The following is a 23,443-nucleotide window of genomic DNA, read 5'->3' as shown; positions in this document are numbered from 1 at the left end:
ACTTTTTTAATTTTTTCTGTTTAAGGTAAATTAACGTTAGTCATGACTGAATATAAACAAACTAGGCAAGGACATCTAAGCTTTTTGGGGTGTGGAGGGGGGGAGGGGGTAAACACTAAACTGTTGTTGTAAAATGAGGGAGGTGGAGGAAAATATATCATATTTTCAATAATTTGATTAGGGGAGGGTTAATCACCTTTGTACTCCCCTCCCCCATGGATTCCTAGAAAATAGGTTTAAGATGAAAACACTGAACATAATCATCCTTGTTTAATTTACAAATTAATTTCTTAGGAGTGTTGTTCTTTTGCTTTATAAAACATTAGTTGGCAATTTGTTAAAATTCAATAATTAATTGAATTGTTTTCCTTAAAGAGAAACATTTTTTCTTTTAAAATAAAAAAGAATAAGTAGTTGTCAAATGGCAATTTTTGAATCCCAAAGTAAGTTTTTTTTCTGCTACTTTCTTTATGAGAAGTATTGTCTCCTATATTGCATATCTAAATAATCAATCAAGCTGAAATATTTTGGTAGAATCCCTAAAATGGAATTTTATACTGTAAAGGATACCCAACCCCCATTCATTTTTATTGTAACATGTTTCTAGCCCAATAGGCTGTTTATGACACTAGTCCCCAAAGTTTTATAATAACGTTTTATATTTGCTAAAAAAATTTGGGAATTTAATGAATTTTGATTGGTTGGTTCATTAAATTGAGAATTCAAACATTTCAACCACTAATAACAATCTGCAGAAGAGGTAATTTTGTGAATCATCATTAGGGATGTACATCAATCTAAAGGCCAGTGTCTTATTGACGATAACCCTGAATGGCACTTGCTTTTGACCTTACCTAACCTAATACATATTACAACTACTACAATTCACAAATATTTAAATGAATCTGTTTCAATCGCTTATTGTGGACGAACTTTTATATCAAGACTTGATAATAGCATTTAGTTAACCCCATAAAAACTCAGAAACAATCATTCAAAAATAAAATTAATAGGATGACTTTATTATTGGTGTTAAAATAACTAAACAATAAAATTTCCCTTTGAAAATATGAGTAATGGGTTTGTACCCCTTGAAAGAGGGGATATTTATTTTCCTCCAAATTGTATTTTTTACTAAGAAGGGGGGAGGGGGAGGGTTAATGACGATCGATGGAGAAAGTTGCCAAAAATTTATTTCTGCATTTCTTAACAATTCAATCAATCTATCCATCCATCCATTCATCCATAAAGTTTTATGCAAGTCTACTTAGTGTACGCAAACTAGCCGCATGCATAGCAATTTGTAGAGGTGGGGAAGCTACTCCCCTTTTTTATGAAAAGAAATAAGCAGTGCCTTCATTAATAGTTAGCCTAACAGATTTACGGACTTATGCACTTTTTATAGAGTAGCTGCACTAAAATAATAATCAGGGAGGGAGAGGACAATGATAGTTAAATTAATCTACACAACTTTCTACCTTCCTAAATATTTACTAACTCTAGAAGGGCGAACTACACATAAGAATTGTATAAAGATTAATTTAACATTCATTGTCCTATATCAAAATCCGTGTAATATTCAGGGAGGGTGGGAACATTGGGCTGTTTATTACACTAGTCCCCAAAGTTTTATAATAACCTTTTCTTATTCGTTAGCTTTAAAACTTTAAGGACTTTAATAAATTTTGATTGTTTCATTTAGTTAAGTTTCCAAACGTTTCAACCACTAAATTGTAATCTACAGAAGGGGTAATTTGGTTTTTAATCGTTGGGAATGGACATAAATTTATCGTCCATTGTGCTATCCTTAAATCCGTGTTATATTACCTAAAGAAATGATAAGCAGTGCCAAACCGACTCCACCGACCAGAAACGAGACAACCAAACACGTTCGCTGAAATAAAAAAGAATTAAATTAAATTTTTTATTAATTATGCCAATTGAAAAATATTTACAACTTTTCAAAAGGATATTTTTTCATTAGAGAAATTACACCATACCTATTTCATTTTGTCTGTCCGTCCGTCACGCTACGGAGAAAATTAGATTTTCTCAGCTGCTACTAAAGTTATACCATTGATTTTTCTTGTTATAATTCCTAGCATTATGGAACATATTTAACATCCATAGAAAGTTAGACTGCTTTAAAGCAGCTTTTTAGTCGCTTTAAATTTTTTAATAATTTTCACATATCTTTCGTGTCTTTGGTCCGATGTTCAACTGTTTGTGGGTAATATTATCAAAATTAAATTTTAATTCATTTAAAAGAATTTTTGTGTTTATAAAAGGACAAGTAGCTTTATTTCACATATTTAAATTTTCTGTTGATATTAAAGATAGATTGCTATTTTTTGTGAAGGTATCATTTTTGTGAATGCATGTTATTGTCATTTTCTATCAATTAATTGTTTATAATTATTTATCGCATCGTATTACACAGCTTTCCGCGATATGAAAATGTACAATTATAAGGTTAATGCCATTTTTTAGCCCGAGTTCCCAAATTCATGGGCTAAAAAATCTTATGGTTGTACATATTTATATCCGTGGAAAGTTGTTTATAATACGATGCTATACATAATTTTTCCGTATGGCTGACAACCGGTTCTAATCCATCGGATATTATCGGTTTCGAAGTGATACTGGAAATCTGGTTACTTAATATTCATAAAAAAAATATTACATATTCCATTCATAACATTTTTTTCGAATAATGAAAGTGAGTTCTATAAAACTTTACTTCTTTCTCTCTAATTTTTTTTGTAACTAGAATCTGAAGATTTTTCTAAAATAGTCAACACTTTGAATCTTGAAAAAAGCTAGTAAAAATAATGTCAAATTTGTTATGTCCAAAATTTTATCACAAAAAAACTGGAAAATAAAGAATTTTGATGCTTTATTAAGGTTAGGTTGAAAAGTCATCGGTTCGAGAAATTGTACCAATGTAATATTTTTTCATTTCTATTTATTCAAATTTTACTTGTCATGACCATAATAATCCTTGGTTTTACTTAAACATTCATTTATTATAAAATAATATTATATAATAGTTGATAAAAACCTTAAATAAATTATGAATGTAACAATGTCTTTGTTTTTTTATATCATTTTATTTGTATAATGTATCCATTTTTATTAAGGAATTTAATATTTCTTCATGTCATTTTGTCCTCAAATATCTTGTGGCGGGGTTTGTTAAACCTTTCCTCCCGATATTAAGTATTTATATGACTTGTATCCACTCTTGAAACGAAGCCAATTGTTGCCTAATTTTTAGGGAAGTTTTATAATGGTCCAGAGCAGGTTTTAGGCTGTTTTGAAAGAGGTTACGACGATCCCAATTTTTGTCATTGCATATCTTTTTAATTCGTTTCTTTGACCACCTTTTGATGTTGTTATCCTTCTTTGGATACATTTTAAAGGATAAATTTAAATTCAATGATTGTAAGAGGTTCTTAGGCATACATGAGGGTATGAAAGGAGGATGATACATTGTTCTGTATGCTATAATGACATCTTAAAGTTTATTAACACGTTCTCCAATTTGTTGACTTAAAACCAGGGATCGGAAGCCTCACGTAAGCCGCGTGTAAGCCTCAGTGAAATCGTGATTTTATCACTATAAAATTCAGCTGGATGTATAAAACGGCTCTTTAGCAGACAATCCTTCTTTCTTAATTTTTTTTTTCTGCTCACAAGCAGGTTTAAAACTGAGGCTTATGCGCGGCTTACGTGAGGCTTCCGATCCCTGCTTAAAACTATGTTGATTTTTATTGGTCCGTCGAAAGCACTTGTGTTGTGTCCACACTCTTCAATAAATAATAATTATAATCTACAGAAGGGATGGTTTATCTGCATTGCCCTATCCAATAAGATCCAATGTATAGTTAAGGAGTTAGGGAGAACTAACTTTCAGAGAGAGAGAGATGGAACAGTGGGCTGTTCATTACACTAGTCCCCAAAGTACTTATTCCCTAGCTTAACAATTTTGTGGACATAAGAGAATTTTGATTGGTTGATTCATTAAGCTGAGTGTTCTTACGTTTAAACCACTAATTTTAATCTACAGAAGAAGTAATTTTGTGTATCATCATTGAGGATGTACATCAATTTATCGGCCATTGTCTTAAGATCTCTGATAAAACCTGTATCCTTTAACTTCTACGAAGAAAATTACACACTTCGCTGAGTAAAATAAGATTACTGGTTTAAATAAAATAATATCAAGGATACTTATGTCCTTAGTAGCGCAGTAACGATTTAATAACAGTATGTTAAATATTGGTACTGGTGGGGATATAAATCAATTTATCGGCCATTGTCTAATTCCTTTAGATCCCTGACAGCTATTTCATAAAAAGAAGATGTTATGTCAGGCAAGTTACATTAACAATAATGGTGAAACCCATCATGTCGACGTAAATATCAGGCAAATAAAGTCGATAGTTTGTCAATATTAATGAATACAAAACGCATTTAAATGAAAGATAATTCAACTTTTCTTATAACTAATTTAAAAAGTTCTGTTAAAAGAAGCTTGAAGTTTAGATGTACGTAACTATCCATCCATCTTTCTATCAAATGAACAATCTACCTATCTGTCTATCAAAGTGATGATATAATACTAAAATATTGTATATAATCCCTTAAATCTTAACTGAACCGCTTTTAATGGGGGGTTAAATTGAAATAGCGCAGCCACTCAATAATTTGAGATTATATAAATATATTAATCTTCCCCTATACAAGGAAGTACAAGCTTTGCATTATTTTTGTTTTGATTGGGGGTTAAAAATCGTATTAGGGGGACTGACACAATTGTAGAGGGAGGGGAGGAACGAGTCAGGGGGGTTAGAAATGGTAGTAGATTGATTTATCAGAAAATGCATGGGTCTAAAGGGATGAGACAATGGCCGAAAAATTGATGTACATCCCAATGATGATACACAAGCTTACCCCTTCAATGGATTAAAATTAGTGATTGAAACGTTTGAAATTTTAAGATCCAACCAATCCAAATTCACTAAAGTACCCAAAGTTTTTAAAACTATGGGGACTAGTTTCATAATCAATTGGGAGGTGGGTAGGTAAATGTTCCACTTGCAAATAATAAGTAAATGTATGAAATATTCATCTTGAAAGTGCTTATCTAACCATAATTCTATACCATAAACCAAAATTAATTTATTTATAGTCCAAACAAAATCAGACAAATTGTCAAATGTTCAGACTAAAAAAGAGCTATTTCTCGCATCGTATTATAAACGGCTTTCCGCGGATATAGAATGTACAATTATAAGATTAATCATATTATATCGATATATCGTCCATTGTCCAATCCCTTTAGATCCCCGTGTAAAACTACTTCAATTATTCAATATGCATTATGATATTGAGTAAATTTAATTCATCTTTCATATTCATTTCATGTAATTTATATGAAGCTCATATTTTTTAGAAAAAAAATTTGGATTTACATAATTTAACATGTAAAGTTTTTTTTGTCATTGTATTTTAACTTCGTGAATTTTAAATGACATTTACACAAACAATTCGCAAAATAAAGCAATAATAATCATTAATACAACAAAATGTTTAGTTTAGTGGTAGAGTTGCTTCGCTACAGAAAAAAACATTTCATACTTTTTCTTTCATTACTTTCTCTCTTACCAAAAAATATGTATTAAAGAAATTTTGTCAAAGCAGTTTAGTTAATGAAACCCTTAATCCTCATGCTTTTTATAGTGCCAATAAAAAATGACTTCATACTGGGCTACCATTGGTCAATTATTATGTATACTGGCTTACCATTGGTAATCTAGTCCGTGTATTGGCCTATCATTGGTCATTTGTATTGCATGACGTCATCTTTTAAAGGCACTATAAACAGGTGCCTTAACCCTCTTTTCCAAGTTTTTTTTTTTCTGGGAGTTAGGATCTCACAAACTTCTTAACCGAAGCAGATTATAGTGCTTAATAAAAAAACTTCATACAATACAAATGACCAATTATAGGCCAGTATACTATACATTTATCAAGGGTTAATTAAAATGTATGAATTTAATCCGTATTAGACACTATGAGCTCCTTCCCCTTAACCGATGGAGCTTTCATTTCAGGTAAGCTTTATATAGCTCCGTTGATGGTTTTAGGCTATATCTTTCTTTGTAAATCTTTTTAAGTAGCGCAGCAACTCTATCCAATTACAGGATATGTCCGTATGTCTTTAATTCTGCTATACATGACCAATTCATGGAAAAATAACAAAACATTTCTACACTCAGTGTAGTTTCCCTATCATTGATAAAATACAAAATGTGAGTTTCATTAAACACACTAAAGGAGGAAAAAAGATAGTTTATGCCAGAGACATAGGGATAGAACAATGGAAGATTAATTAATATTTCCCTAGATTTTGTTTGTTGAAAATCCATCCATGCAATTACGTAGAGGGGGGGGGGAGGTTGTAAATTAATTAAACTACCATTGTCTTCTCCCTCCCTGACTTCTATGAACTAAATAGGAAATACGAACACAATAAAGTAAAAAATAAGTGTTTTCACTTTTAAAAAAAAATTTTCGTAGCGCAGCTACTCTCTTGTACATGTATATATCATAAAAAATTGTAGGACCGTCCAAAAACGTAAATCTATTTTCTTTTATACATGCTTTACCTTATCTTATTATTAGATTTTCAGCAAATATGTTTCTATATTTTATGATTTATACCTAATACTTAAATTACTAAAGTAAAATAATCGTAATGATTTTAGACGATGCTGTATAATCAAGACTATTGCACTAAAATAGTCTTCTATAATTACTTGACGTTAGGACGCACGCACATAAAGGTATAACTTAGTTATAAAGCAGCTGCGCTACTTAAAATTGGTGGAATTGTATGAACACATAAAAATGTGGTGTAGCATGGGTGTGGCAAAGAAAGTCTCAACACAAATTTTCTTAGGACAGAGATATGGCATTTGAGGACAAAAAAAACAGAGAGAGAGGGGGGAGGGGACAATGGGATGTTTATTACGATAGTCCCCAAAGTCTTATAATAACGTTTTCTTATTCATTGGCTTAACAAATTTGTAGATTTATTTTGTAGATTTATTGGATTTAAGTTGGGTGTCCAAACGTTTTAATCACTAATGGCAATCAACAGCAGTGGTAATTTTGTGTACCATCATTGGAGATGTCAATTTAATCCCCATTGTCTTATCCATATTTATCCATGCAAAAAAAGTCCCAACACAAATTTTTTTAGGACAGGGATATGGCATTTGAGGACAAAATTATTGTCTGAAAAGTTTACACAATTCAAAATATTTCTCTGAAATACTTCATTTTTTTGTTGATTTAATAAAAACACAAATTTTAGCTAGTAAACGTTTATTGTAGACACATTGTAAACTTTAAAAAAGGAAAAAATGTAGCTACTTAAAGAAGGAAAGGTATTTTAATTACCTTTCAACCTTTTTAGATATACTCTTTAACAGCCAAAATAAAACTGTATTAGCCAAAAAAAAAATCAAGAATGATGCAACGGAGCAAAACTGTTTCGTCCAAATCATTTCGTTCTGATAAAAGAAGGGAGTATCTAACCCGATGTTTTTTTTTGTAGAAAGTTAAAAATATTAAAATGTTGTTTTTGTCAGTAAAAATGCCGCAACTTATTTTTGTCCTTTCATTGACAACCAAACGCTTTGAAAGTATAAAAATGTGAAATTTGTTATTTTTATATGTATATAGGAAATTACATATGAAATTTTAGCTTTATAGACTGTTAATAAATGAAAAACCGTGCAGTAATCGTTATCATTTGAGAAATATAATATTTTGTGAAAAATTGTTTGGCAAATAGTTTTCTCATTAAAAATAGATTGGTAACTTGAACGCACTAGTGTAACAGTATCGTAATAATATTATCTGATAGATAGAAAGACTGAATAAAAACAAATTTTAAAACAATTCTATTTATCTTTAATTGCCTTATCACTGTATCCCCCAAGTTATATTTAAAATACAGAATACATCCCTATTAGAAAGGCCCCCTACCGCTAAAAGTATAGGCTTAAATGTTGGAGTGTGCGTATGTACGGGAGGGATAAGGCTTATGAAAAACATTTTGACAGTGAAACTTAAATAATAATGATTTACACGAAATTTTTTTAGTAACAGTCATCTACTACGAAAAGAGACATTAACTTATTTGCCAAAATTGATGTAGAATATACAAGGATATTATGACAGGGGAAAAATTGTCGTAAATTTAGCTTGCTAACATGGAACTCGTTTATTGGTCAGTTTATTAGGGTAACGTGGGTGGAAGGCAGAAACGTTATTTTAGCCCGCTGCAAGTTTCATTTTATTAGAGAATATGTAAATCTTATGTAAGATCTAAGTAATAAAATATATCCATTTTAGCCAACAACCCTTTTTCGACCCCAAAAAATAGGTTTTTTTAGGTTAAATATCACTGTCTATAAAGATAGATAGATATGTAAATGAGTTTAGACTATATTTTAAAAACATGACACTTTATCTTAAACTTTCTAGTTAAAAAAAATTTAACAAGAACAATGATGTACACAAAAAGCGCATAAAAATAAATTCCCGCTTTTTGTAATAATGTTAAGAATATGAAGAAAATCTATGCATAAAAAATGAACTATTAAAAAATGCAAATTATTGTATTTTAATATCATCATTGATAGAAAAGTATTCCACTATTTTAAGAGTAGCTTTCTATATAAAGACTCGTTTTGTATTAAAGATTCAAGAATCGTCTTATCGATTTTAAAATTTGCATGATGGTTCTTGTTCCAACAACGTACAATTTAGAAAAGGTAGCAACTTTTTAATCGTTAACAGGAATGATATTTTGACAACAGCCACTATATAAAATTAATATCCTATCATATTTTTTTTCGATGGTGACTCCCAAAACGATTAGACACAATATTATGAGCGAAGTGTCTCGTTAACCAAGTCTTTATTTAATATGATATTACGGCAAGTATTAGACATTATCCTATAACGCTATTATAATAATACTGTACATCAATGACGTCCAAGTTTATTTATATTTTTTTTATGAGGGGTTTCAGGGTTTTATGAGGGGGTTTGAGGGAGGTAATATAATTTGTAGGTGGTATAATTAAAGGGTTTCAAAGTTTGAGTGGAGCAAACTCCCTCGCCCCCCCCCCCCCTTGGAAGTCTACGCTGTAGATAGACACATAGACATCGCAATATTTTGAATAACGAAATAATACAAATAAGGTATTGTGCAAAGTATAATTTGGGGGTTAGAGGTGGATTTTTTGTCTACGATATTTTTGAAATAATTTGGGCAGGTGGATTTTTAAATCCGGGTTAAGGTGAAAATATGATTTTCAGTTAATTTTCTAAAAGTTTTTTTTTTTAAATTAGGATGTTACACTCTTTTCATTATTGAGATATTTCTTATAATAAACGAGCGGATAAGCCCTTAGCATAAAGGAGCTTTTAATTAGAAGGGGGATTGGATGAAGGATAGAATCATAGAAATAGCCTAAAACCTCTAAGGAGCTTTATGAAGCTTCTTAACTATAAAAATTCAATTGGTTCATTAGTAAGTCAGATCTTAACATACAAACAACAAAAATAAATATAATTAACTAGGTTAGAATAAATTGCAATGGAATGATTAATTTATGGCAGGTTTGATGCTATTTTGCCAAAATGAAAGAAAATATTAATATTTACAAATGTTAAATTTTATGATAAAATTGAGGATTTTGCAAAAAAAAGTAAAACCAACAATAATATGGAAATAAAAAAGAAAGTCATAGTGATAACTTTTTGAAACCACTACATCCGTGTTACGTAGTACAGATGCATTCCAACCAGAGATCTATAGGGATAAGACAATAGCCGACAAATTGATGTACATTCCTAACAATGATACACAAAATTACCTCTTCTTCAGATTACAATTATTGGTTGAAACGTTTGGACACCTAACTTATCAAACCAACCAATCAAAATTTAATAAGAGTCCCCAAAGTTGTAAAGCCAACAAGTAAGAAAACACTATTATAAAACTTTGGGGACTAGTGTAATAAGCAGCCCAGTGCTCCCCTCATTCCTGCATTCCATCAGATAATGTTCAAGGTTATTTTCAAAAATTTAAATCAATTGAAATCATGAAATACTTGGTGTTACGTAGTCAGTTGAATTAAGGGATTCATTTTCCAGTATGGCCTCGAGCCGATTAATATCCGCTGGACTAGAACCGCTTCTCAGCCATATTGAAAAATCATGGATAGCATTGTATAGCAGACAATTTTGTTAGCCAGAGCCTTCGTTCCCTTGGGGCTTACAAAACTGATTTTAATCTTATAATTTTCATTTTAATATCCGCGGAAGCTGTCTATTATTCGATGCAATATTTTAATGAATTGAATAGACGGTTTTTTGGATTTTAAGAAAATGTGCTTATTTTGTAAACTGGAGATTCATACTTCAAAATGTTTTCCAGTTCTAAAGACATTGCACACATTTTGGGTCAATGGCATAACTTGGCTTTTAACTTTTCTACCTATATAAGCCTAATGGCAAGAGGACCAACTAATAATAGTCATATTTTACTGAAAAGACAGTTCAGAACATTTAATTTTCATGAATTGAGCCACGAACAGACAGACAAACGGACAAATTCAAGTAATACTGAAGCTGTGCCACAGAAATATGACTCTAAGTTCAATGACTTTGCCGAACAGACAGACTGACTTTACCAGAGTAGCTGCATGAATTATACATGAAAATCTGTACTGCGATGACCATATATGTACAATAATCATCCGCCCTATGTATGATGATAAATCATAATATATGACGTCACACTTTCCAGGATGATAGGGCAATGGATCAATAAATTTTACAAAATTTACTTAATTTAGGTATTTAATATCTGGATTGGCGTAAAAATCAAGGTTGAATTGATTTAAATCATTTTTTTATCTTCCTAATGCGAAAAATGCTTGCAACAATTATTGTAAAAATATTTTATCATCCATTGGCATATTCCCTTGCCCCTGGTAAAATTGAAACTACTTTACTTTGAGGGCTTATTGATCAAATACTACAAAATAACAGAATTTTATAACTCTAGAGTTCATATATCTAAATCTTTATGTCCACTTACCTAAAAATAAGATAAATACATTAGAAGCCTGTTAATTATAATTATAAAATTTGACATTTTTATTATTTTATAAGAGGGGGGGGGGGGAGGGTTAAGAACAAATCTTTCAAAACATTGAGATTACATTTGAGAACAAATTCTTGGGCTAACATTTTTATTATTCCGTACAGGAATAAATAATCTTTGGTTAGAATCCTTATAATAAAGTAACAGGATGCTGTATGTTTGTTTGTACCGAAGGATCTCGCTAACCGCTGAACCGATGTGATTCTCCTTTGCTGGGTAGCTTCTCATAAGTCCTGGAAAGGTTTAAAACTATTTTTGTGGGAGGGAACCACCACCCTCCCAATAGAAATCGTCCCTAGAAAAAAATCCCCTCGCCTCATGTAGGGGCGTTGCCGCTAGTAACTTATAATTTGGGTAAGAATGATTATATCATCATTTTATATTTTTGACAATTAACAAGACATGTCAGAATAATGCTTCAAGTAATATATAAATTAAGGTGTTTATTCACTTCCACACATTATAGTGCGTAATATAAAAAATGGAGTCATATAATATAAATGACCAATGATAGGCCAGTATAAATTTTATCATTGGTCAATTACAATGTATAATGGTCTGTCAATGGTCATTTGTATTGCATGACGTCATTTTTAAGGTACTATAAGCTGCTTCATTATAGTAAACTTTTTGCTAAAATTACATATTATGACAACAGAACTGACCCTTCCTTTTTTTCCTTCAAAGTGCCTTGTTGAGCAACAAACCCCACACAAAAACAAATTGAAAATAAACTGTTTTTTTTTATCTGGTACTTTTGAAACTTTTGAACAGGCTAGGTTAGGTTATATTGGGTAGTAGGTAGCCCCGCTGGATTAGGGTACAGCAGGTATAGGCCCCCTGCTTATTTTTTTATTTCAGGGTTCCAGTGATCAACAGGCACTATGTTGGAAAGCACCCTTCCTAACTTTTGATTATCCTATTATATAAAGTAGTAAGCTTTTTTGTCTGTAGCTTAAGTTTTTGCTAACTACTGTACCTATTGAGTTCTCTGTTTTATGGAAGCTTCTTATAGGTTCCTGGAAAATTTTAGGCTATTTAATTTTTTATATCTAAGTTATGTTTTAGGCTATTTTACTAATTTCCTTACTCCTTTAAATACTAATAAAGACCTATTTTTGAAAATATGAATCGAATTGAAGTGATAATATACAGAAGTGATAGAACACCATAATGAATTTCATAACACAAATAATCAAGAAGTCAATATAAATCATTGCTAACTGTTGATGAAATTTTAACAAGAATGAAAGCATCCATAAGTAGCAAAGCAATAGAAATCTTGAATGGACAAACGGACAAAGTTATAGTACTGATGTTCTGTGGTCATGAAAAAGAGATTTAGGTAAAAGGAAAAAAATGAAGGGTATAGACCGGCGGACATTAAAGTTGTATAATGGGTGATCTTTAAAAACTCAAATCATCTGTCTATCTTAAATAGAAAATTACCTTCCCCAAACTGCATTACGGACGGACAAACAATTTTAATTATAAAGTATATTAAGTACATAAAGTTGGGATAGTGACATGCGATTTCATTGATGTCGATATTTTGAAATTACGAAAGTTTGTATAAGTGACATATTGTCGAAGTATTCATGACTAATAAACTACGCTCATTTAATTTCTAAAAATGAATTTATCAGGATTTAAATGGCAAATTAGAAAACAAAGACAGTTTTCAAAAGAAAACTTTAGGTATGTTGCCGTTTTTGTTTTGTTTTTAAGTAGACCAATTTAAACTTTAAAATTCCAATATATGAGTCATTCTAAAATAACCTTATTTTAAATGTATGTAAAAAAAAATACAGTATGACCCCTTAATGTATTTTTAAAAATTACCAGTATAGTGTTTAAATAAATGTATTTAATTATTTTTAAATACGCTTTCAAAGATAACAGAATGAACAATCACAAAATGTTATAATAAATGGTTATAGTTGAAATTAATGAATTATTTAGAAATATTTTGGACACACTGCGCCTATTGTTACATATTGTTGTGATGGTTTAAGGGCAATATATGTCAGGGATATTTAGGGATATGACAATGGTAAAAAAAATTATGTACATTTCCAATGATAATTATCCCTTCTGTGGATTACAATTAGTGGATGAAACGTTTGGACACTTATTTGAATGAACCAACTAATCAAAATTCAATAAAAGTCCCCAAAGTTGTTAAACCAACGAGTAAGAAAACGTTATTATAAAACTTTAGGGACTAGTGAAATGAACAACGTAGTGTACATACTCCCCTCTATCCCTGATATATAGTAAGGTTAAATTAAGATGTTACATGAACTGCCCTGGAGGCACTATACTTAAAGTTTAGAAAGTTGCTTTTCTGGTAGGAACAAGATTTTTAAAACTAAAATATTTGGAAAATTCAAAAGGTATTTTTTGTATAGGGATAGGATAAGGGCCAAATCAATCTTTCATAGATTTTTTATAAAGATAATTGGTGAAAAAGAAGGATAGGCTGTTATCTTACATTGTCCTTTCCCTCCTTTTATAAAGATAGGTAAATTAAGTATTTAAAGGACAAACTCTGGTGCTGTTATAATATCAATGTAAATCAGGTAGGGTGGGGACATTGGGACGTTTATTACACGAGTCCCCAAAGTTTTATAATAACCTTTTCTTATTCGTTCGTCTAAGAACTTTGGGGACTTTTAATGAATTTTGAATGGTTGGTTTATTAAGCTGAGTGTCTCAACGTTTCAACTACTAATTGTAATCTACAGATTGGGTAATTTTGTGTATCATCATTTGAGATGTACATAAATTTATCGGCCATTATCTTATGCATTTAGATCCAAGAACTTTTTTTACACATGCAAAATAGTTGTTGAAATGGTTATTTGCTTCAAGGTCGTCTTCTAAGTATATTTTCTACTTTTATTAAAAAAGCCCTTGATGGCCTGTAGGTCCGTAGATCGGTAATGCAGTAATTTAGTGTGTGCTGAGCAATTATTTGGAAAGCCCACCAATAGAATATGTTGCAATCATTTCAGCTCTTTATTACTACAGCAAAAAAATGACGCAATTATCAATTATAAAGAATGTTGGATGTATGTGTGTATTTATATGTAAAATAAGATCTCGTAAACGGCTTGTCCGATATGCCCACAATATTGAGAAAACATATGGAAGCATGGAATGTTTTAGGCTATTTGACTCCAGAAAAAGCAATATTTTCTTAGTCAAATTAACACAAAATATACTACTTTTTTCTGCATTATATCTTGTATAAAGATTTATATATTAAAATCAAAACAAGACATTTATATCCATAAGTAGCGCAGCAAAAACAATTTAATATGATTTTTGTGTACGTTTCTTTAAAAAGATCATGTTTTTTTTTTAAATTTAACATGGGACGGACGAACCACCATATTTGTTTTCTTGTTTTTGAGTAGCTGGCTGTGTATTTAATATTTTTCAAATAATTTTTATAAAAATTGAAATCCTACCTTTCTAACTGGTTTAGGTTTAGCCCTGGGTACTGGCTGTGTGAAAGCATATGGCGACGTTGGACACACATAGGGGATAAACTCTTCAGAGGTGATGCACTTCAACGGAGACACAACAGAGGTTGTGTGCAGGGAGGTTGTTAGTGCTGTTAGAGCCTTCAATTCTTGAGATGTTGATGGCAGGACTTCAGAGTTGTTGTTGAGTTGATTTTGAGCAAGAGGAGAATAGCTGGATGAAGCTATGTCTATCACAGAGTAATGGTGGCTGTTTCGTGCTATTGTGCTGCTAGCTTCACCAGCAGTAACTGGGGAGCTGATTATAACATCAGCATTTTCTAAGTTGTCGTTGGCATATGTAACAACATTTTCTGAGTTATAGTTGACATAGGCATTAACAATTTTTGAGTTATCATTAGCATACACATGATCATTTTCAGAGTTATCAGTTGTTGCTGGAATTTCTGATGTTGCTGCTTTTGAGGTGATTACTTTGTTAGCTGTATGCAAGGAGGTATTTGATGATACAGGAGTTGTGTTTTTATCCTTATGTTGTTTCGAGGATGGTGTAGGAGATAGTCTGAAGCTTGGTGGCACCGAGTGTGCGCGTCTAAGCTCTGTGTGATGAGTAAGGCTACTGCCACTTGGAAGATTGTGTAGGTATGGCACATCTGAGTAAAATTGATCCTTGCCAAATGAGTCGTAACCCTGATCACTTGAATCCGTAGCCTCCAGCTGCATACATTCAGATCTACTTCTATTTCTGAAACCGCCGGCGGTTGAGGCAAATAAATTTTCATGCTGTCGCCGTTTTCTCCGTTTCGTGGTCCGTTTTCGGCGGGCCGGCCGTGGCGTTATGTTTTGAGAATCAGTACTTGTTTCCTCCTGCTTGTTACGGACACCTACTGCTGCAATGTCAGGCACAGTTTGTTGGTTGATATTAACAGGTTCAATTTGAACAATAACTTCTAGTGAATCAAAATCAATTCCATCTTCATCTGAGGAAAAATCCGAGACAAAGTTAGAATCTGATGATGTTTTGCGTTGGCTTGTACTGTTAATATTCTCCTGATCACTTCCACTGGTTATTATCTCATCCAGCTCATCATTGTCCACAATAACAACCTCATTAAGGCTATCAACATCAAAATTATCACAATTATTGGAAGAATCTGGCACTTGACTGTATGCCTTTAACATTTCACCGTGTATTTCTATGACAGACTTACGCTTCGTTTTATTGATCATTATGCGGCCGTCCGGATTTTGTGTTAGTTTAGCTACAACTGGCAAGTTACTGGTATTACAACCTGAGGATGTTAGTTTTATATTTGAACATATATCGCCACCAAAAGTTGGTGTTATATGTTCAAAAGTTGGTGTAATACTAATAGAATTTGTTATGGGTAACTCAAAAAAACCATCGTGTGTTGGTTTACCAGTGAAGTGTTCATTTTTCACGCTCAACAACTCCTCATTGTTGGTGCTGCTTCGCGCGTTTTGTGCAGCGCGCTTTCTTCTGTCCTGTGACGTCATACACACAAGTTCCGGGTTTTCCCCGTCGTTCACAAATGAGCGGTGAAATGGTTCAATTTGAGTGTAGTTACAATTTTCAGAGAAAGTTTGGTTTGCTGAATCAGACATACAGGGTTTCCGTCGCGCATAAACATACGAATATTGCTCGCCCATCAAGGATGCAATTGTGGCATAATCGCGGGTCAGCTTGCCGCGCGGAAAAAGCGCGTAATCCTTGCGCATTGAAAGAAACCAGTTTGGGTCATTATTTGCGGTCTTTTGGCCGCTTGAATGGCGGATATTTGTTCTTTGTAGTGTGGGGTGGCGATTTTGAGGGTTGTCTGGGTGGGGGTAGGCGGATATCTCGCCTTGGCGGCCAATATCGGCGGTTGTCCGACAAAAACAGGCGGACTGCGGTTCCATTGACATTGTGTGCTTGCGACATTTGAGTTAAACTCAATTTTTTTAGGAAAGTCAATTTTCTCCTAACCTAATTGGGTCAATATGAGTAATTTTTTTTATTTGGAATATTTTATTTGTCATTTAATTGCTTTGTAAAATAATACTTTTAAATATTTAACATTTTTTAGGTGCAAGGAGGGAAAGAGCATCTGAGATAAACTATTTAACCAAACTTTTCCGCCAGTAAAAAATTACATTTACTTTTTCATCGTTACAATTATTTCTTTACAAGTTAAATAGAAAAAAAAGAGGTAAAGCCTTAAATGTACACTGGATAGGCCAACGAAATATAAATTAATCTTTCTCCCAATTTATAAACTACAAATTTTGGGTAAAGTCCCTTTCGTGGCAACGCACCTTAAGGGGCAATTCTTCATATTTTTTACAGTAGCTTTTCTCCTATTTCTAGCCCCTGCGGGGCCAATTGCCTAACCCAATATAACCTAACCTAACCCTAACTTATAAAAAGCCATTTTAAGAATACGACGAACCGCCCCTTAAGGGGCGTCGCCATGAAAGGGACTATTCCCCAAATTTTTTACTTGTATAGTTTAGAAATAATTTATTTTTATTGATTGCTCCAACCCTATATATTGATATTTATCCTCGATGATGATACACAAAATTACCCCTTCTGTAGATTAAAATTAGGGTGAAAACGTTTCAACACTCAAGTAAATAAACCAACCAATCAAAATTCACAAAAGTCCTCAAAGTTGTTAAGCCAACGAATAAGAAAACGTTATTATAAAACTTTAGGGGACTAGTGTAATAAACAGTCCATTGTTCCCTCTATCTCTAAGTATATATTAGTAAGTATTTTAGATTTTTAACAAATCGTTTTTCAAGGTCAAAAATATTTCTGTACATTTCATCATGTTGAATATAGGATTGTTAAATTTAATAATGTAACTGAATTTATGTTTATTGCTTGGCTCAGAATCATTAACTGTTGTATTTTGTAGAGTTATAAGGCACATTTCATCATGTAAAAATTAAGATAATTGTATAGCAAGGACGTCCAAGCTTTTATTTGAGGGGGGGGGGATTGGGGGTAAAAATGTTCTGATGTGGGGTAGGGTTGATATATTCAATATATTTTTTTTAAATTTGATTAGGGTATTACCCCAACAGCTAGCCCCCCCCTCCCCACTGACGTATTTGAGTCAAAGACAGAGATGGGGGAGTTACTGGCGTTGTTTTTGGCAGAATTTTTATTATATTTACTGACCGTTTTCTAAAGTATTGTGTATTTGAACTATTTATGATTCACAAATTGTTGTCACAAAGAACTACATTCCTTTTTTTATTTGAACAATTTTTTAAAGAAGCCCTAACCCCAGAAATATTTTGGGATGAGACAAAGAGATTGATGTGCATCCCTAATGATGTTAAACTAAATTACTCTATAGCATAGTATTATTGGTTGAAAAGTTTGAATGCTGATAGTATGAACCAACCAATCCAAGTTTTAAAAAAAGTCCCAAAGTTTTAACAAGTGAGAGAAAATGTTTATAAAACTTTGGGTACCAGTATTATTTACAGTCAAACTCAAATGTAGGGAAATGGGACAAAAAATTATAAACTTATATCCTTAATGATGATAAACAAAATTACCCTTTCTACAGAAAAAAATTTTTGGTTGAAAAGCGAAGTTTTCAACTAACCAATCAAAATTTTATGAAAGTACCCAAAAGTTTATAACCAACGAGTAAGATAACGTGATTAAAAATTTTTGGGTACAGGAGTAATTTACAGTCTAGTATCACCTCCCTCCCTGTCTAACCCTCTCTAAATAATTAGAAATTGAGAAATTTGTCATTTTAGGATTTCTAAGTTACGAAGAAATGAAATTAAAAAGAAATGTGACCCCATTTAAAAAGAACTAGAAACTAGAAATAAATAAACAAAGAAAACTTTTTCTTTTTCAAAGAAGTAAGATTAAATAATTTTCCAATGCTTTTTGCATTAGAATAACAATAACAATTATGTCCATGAAAAGTTTTAACTAGGCTTAGTTGCAAAGCTACTCTATAATTTACTTTGTTTGTCTGGTTGTTTTTTTGTGTGAATTTTCCCTGTACCAATTAGAACCCATTATATAATTTACTTGATCTATTGATAAGCGACCATGCTACAAAATACCCAATTTTTCTGACCAATAAAAATCTGCTCTATATCTCATTTTGTTCGTAATTTCGATACTTGGGAATGTTTTAAAACATGTTTTTTTTTACAAAAAAAAAGAAGAAGAAGACATAAGACAATAAATAATAAGTAAGAAGATTTCGTTAAATAGCTAATTTGTGTTTTAAAAAGGGCTCGACAGCCGCGCCCTGTAAGACTAAGTTAAATCGAACTTTTTAAATCTTAAAATCTGCTGAAACTCTAAACAAAAATTCAAAGTATCCAAACGGGTTTAAATTTAAGGCTTTGTCGCAGCTTACACGCAGCTGCAGATTCCTGGTTTAAACATATTCAACTTTTTGTGATCAAGAAAGGGTTATAATAATACTATAACGTTTGCTGTTACAGCTAGGAATCAATAAAAAAAACGTAGCAAAACTATAAAAATACCGGAAAGTTCGTATGTCTATTTTACATACGATGAGTTTTTGCTTTAGAAAATTAAATTTGATATAACTATTCTATTCCCTTAACTTTTAGGTATTAAATATGTATAATGTAAAATAGCATCTCTATAATCAAGTCTTGAAGTGTAAAATGTAAATATGTCCATATCAAACATTTCGTAATTTAAATAAATTTTGAATAAATTTTTAAGAAAACTTCTAAATAGATTATGAATTTAATGTAATTTTACTCTTTATGTGTTAATGTTTGTTTGTCTACCGTTCTTAATTGTTAAGCTTCACTTATATGGTTCTTGGCATCCTTGTTTATTCTATTTTGTAAAGAAATGATTCAACAAGGCATTTTTGTCATCATGTTTCCTAGAACAATAAGAAAGTAATTTTCAATTTATTTTTTTCTAGTCTATCGTAGTGCAACTACTTTCTACAAGAAGGATGTCTCTCTCCAATTTTTTTTTAAATTGAATAATTGGGGGGGGGGTAGAGTTTTCCAATTCCTACCCACTGCAGGGGTCCTAACCCTGCATGGGTACCCAGTACCCAATTTAACCTAACCTAAACTGATCTGCAGTTATAAACAAACAAACAGAAACTGCAACCCCCCCCCCCCCCCAACCCTACGCGCTCTTATTTTGAATTTATGGAAAAAAAATATACAAACAAAACCATAATTTTAAAAAAAATATTATTAAAATGTTTTTAAAAGTTAGGTTATGATTATTTTAAATGCTTATTGATAAAAATCTAAGTACGTAAAAGACACCCAGCCAACTTTTAAGAATAGAAGCGATTCTAATATTCGTCAAAAACTTGAGAGTTTATTTACCCTTCCTCAATTCAGAAATATAGGGAAAGCCATTTGGAAGACAAAGACTATATTTGTCCCCAAGGGCGTCCAAGCTTTTCATTTGGGGGGGGGGGGTAAAAATTTGAAAATAATCACCCCTTTCCCCCCCCCCCCTTGGACGTCTTGTCCCTATATTAAAAATCGTTTGGGTTAGTTGGGTTAGAAATTAGGGGAAAAAATAATTCATACTCCCTTTGTATATATCCCGGACTAAACTTTGTGTTTAACTAAATAACTGGTGCTTTCCCTCTAAGTACCTATCGAGCACTGAAACCCTCACTAACCCTGTGGGGCTTCCTAGTACCCAATACAACCTACCTAACATGATCTAAGGTATTAAACAAACAAACGATAAAAAAACTATATTTGATTTATTTCAAAATAGGGGGGTGGTGTTCTGTGCTCGACTGTGCACTTTGAGGGTAACAGCCAAATAACCAAAGAAGGAGAGGTCAATTGAGATGAAAATAATCTACAATCCTTTTTCCTCTCTATTTACTTATCCCTTTTGTAGCTTGTCTATAATGGGTAACCACACCTACCAAGTTCATTTTATTGTGGCCTGTTCCCGTAAAATTGTCAATTATTAATTTTACAAAAAGCAAATTCTATTAGATTTTATTTCCTTTAATACAATAATGTACTGCAACTGTTATTGACGAAGAAAATAACAAAAAGTAAGAAAAAAGAAAATGTTAGCGAAAAATGGTCTAGAAAAATAAAGTTTTAAGGTTGATTTTTAGCTATTTTGAAAATTGGTTGTTTTTGTTTAAATATTATTGATGTGTTTATGGCTCTGGTTTATATTACGGCCATTCATAGACATTAGATAGACGTACAGTCATACTACTAATATCTACTATGCTCATATATTCTTATTAAATAAAGTAGTAAGAATTTTTGTTTGAAGCTTAAGATCTCAATAATTACACAACTGATAGGGTACTCTATTTTAGGTCTCACATAAAACCTGTAATGCTTTTACGCTGATTCATTTCCGGATGGTTTCAAGCTATTTTTCTAGCCCATTTGATTACAGTGCCCCTAGTATTCTTAAATCACAAATGTATTTGTAAGTTTGTTAATCATTTCTGTCTTTATTTCCTATCTGTCTATCTTAACTGTCTATCTAGCCATCTGTCTACCTATGTATCTGTCTGCCTTTCTATTTGTCCTGTTTTATAGCTGTCAAATTATCTGTCAGTTCTTCCTTATATATTTACTAGCGGCTTCGCCCCTAGCCTCTAGGGGCTTTGCCCCAAGAGGTGTTAAAAAATTTTTTTTGGCGAAATACGTAAAAGGACCAAGGAAAACTTATACAAAAAAAAAATGGGGGGGGGGATTTTTTGTTTTTTGGGGGGTTGGGAGTGTCCCACCCCCCAAGAAAATAGCTTAAAACCACCACATCCCTGAAGAGTAGAATCCGATCGGATCAGTGGTTACCGAGATCTTAAGGGACGGACAGACGGACAGACAGACGGACAAACGCACAGACAGACAGACAGACAGACGGACAGACATCATTCTACTTTGTATTATAGATATATGTCTGTCTCTATCTACTCTCTGTCATTCGTGGTCTTTCTATCTGTATGCTTAGCAATCTGTCTACCTATACATCTGTCTTTCGATCTGTCTGACTAATAATGAAGATTTCACTGTATAAAAAAGTAAATTCTGAGTTTACTAATAAATCCGAGTCAAATATCTAAGGTTAATTTCAACTAAACTTAGGTGTGTTTGGGGGGAAAAGGAATTTGTTTTGAGAAACTTTAATTAATGCAATGACAGGTTTTTATTCTGGCAATACAACGTTATTATGTACTGTTTGTCTGTCTGACGTCTGTATATATTTCTTATATTAAAGGGAAGTTTAGTATTGGTCCAGGTTTAAGGCTATTAGAAAGAAATAGGAAAACTTCCTGTCTCTAAAGGTTTTTTTTGTAGCAAATCAACTCTACAATTAGGAATGACTGTTAACAAGTCAAATTTACATAAAGGGGCTGTATCATCTTTGTTTAGTGGTTGATTTTAAAGAAAGAAATAAAAAAATTGAAAAGAAAAACAATAACGTTATTTCTTATGAGTTATTTACAACCTCTGCCATAATATTCTTCTATTTAATCTCAATAAAATATACTAAACTAAACTAATCTAATCTAATTTTAATAATGTCATTAAAGTATAATTATTTCGATAATTTGTCAGCCATGATAACTTTCATTTACTTCCATACGGTCGACTTGAATAACATCAATTATGCATGTTGATTATTTGTTAATATATTGAACACTTTCATTTAATGTCATAACATATAATCATGATAAAATTATAATGATTAAATATTATGGTAATGCTATTATTAACACTTTTATTACTAAGTCGACAAAATGGCATATGACAGTATCATCAAAAAGTATTTTGTAAAAATTATCATTGATCAAAAGGGATAAGACAATGGCTGATAAATTTATGTAAATCCCGATGGTGACACACAAAATTACCCCTTCTATAGATTAAAAAAAGTAGTTGTAAGTTTGAACACTTCACTTAATAAATAAATCAATCAAAATTCACATATATCCCTAAAGTTGTTAAACCAACGAATAAGAAAACGTTATTATTATAAAACTTTGGGCACTAGTGTAATAACAGTCCATTGTCCCCTCTCTCTCTGGAAAATTGTACTTATTTTCTTGTTTAATTTGATTTCTCTAGGAGTGGTCCATCTATTATTACCTTATATTTACACAGATATAGGGATAATAATATTACTCTATACTTATAGGGTTATAGGGATAGAGTCAAGAGCTATTATAACCCTTTATTTACAGGGATATAGGGACACTATTAGTACCCTATACTATATAGGGATATAGAGATAATATAATTGTCTATATTTACAGGGATATAGGGACAATATTATTAACAATTACTTACAGGGATGTAGGGACGATATTATTACCCTATATTTACAGGGATATAGAGATAATATTATATCCTATAATTACATGGATATAGGGATTCGGAGATAAATTGTGCTTTGTATCAGAACAGAATCCTCTTTTATACTTTTTTTATCAACATGTAATTGTACAATAAAGATGAATCAAAATAACCCATTTTGTCTTAATAATCATCATTTTTATTTCTTTATCTGAGAACAACCCCATTCATAATATTGTTACCATTTTCAATCATTTTTTACATAATTTCAATTATCACACTTCTAGTTTGGATTCAAAAATAAATAGAAAGGGGGAAAAAGAAGGGAGTGGTTTTTCCCAGGGAGTAA

The 23,443-nt window shown here is 31.9% G+C and overlaps 1 protein-coding gene across 1 annotated transcript in view; it reads right to left on the bottom strand.

Moving 5' to 3' along the window:
- LOC145335439 (uncharacterized) overlaps positions 1 to 23,443 on the bottom strand; it is a 113,431-nt gene that overhangs the window by 48,334 nt on the left and 41,654 nt on the right. Inside the window, exon 3 of the mRNA XM_080181184.1 lies at positions 1,828 to 1,894. The gene's annotated coding sequence lies outside the window, so the exon portion shown is untranslated. The remainder of the gene's footprint in view (positions 1 to 1,827; positions 1,895 to 23,443) is intronic.

This window comes from Acartia tonsa, chromosome 13, assembly GCF_053477335.1.
Source record: "Acartia tonsa isolate MP-2025a chromosome 13, ASM5347733v1, whole genome shotgun sequence".
In the NCBI taxonomy this organism is placed as follows: Eukaryota; Metazoa; Arthropoda; class Copepoda; order Calanoida; family Acartiidae; genus Acartia; species Acartia tonsa.
The sequence above is the reverse complement of the archived record's forward strand: the minus strand, read 5'-3'. Positions and strand labels throughout refer to the sequence as shown.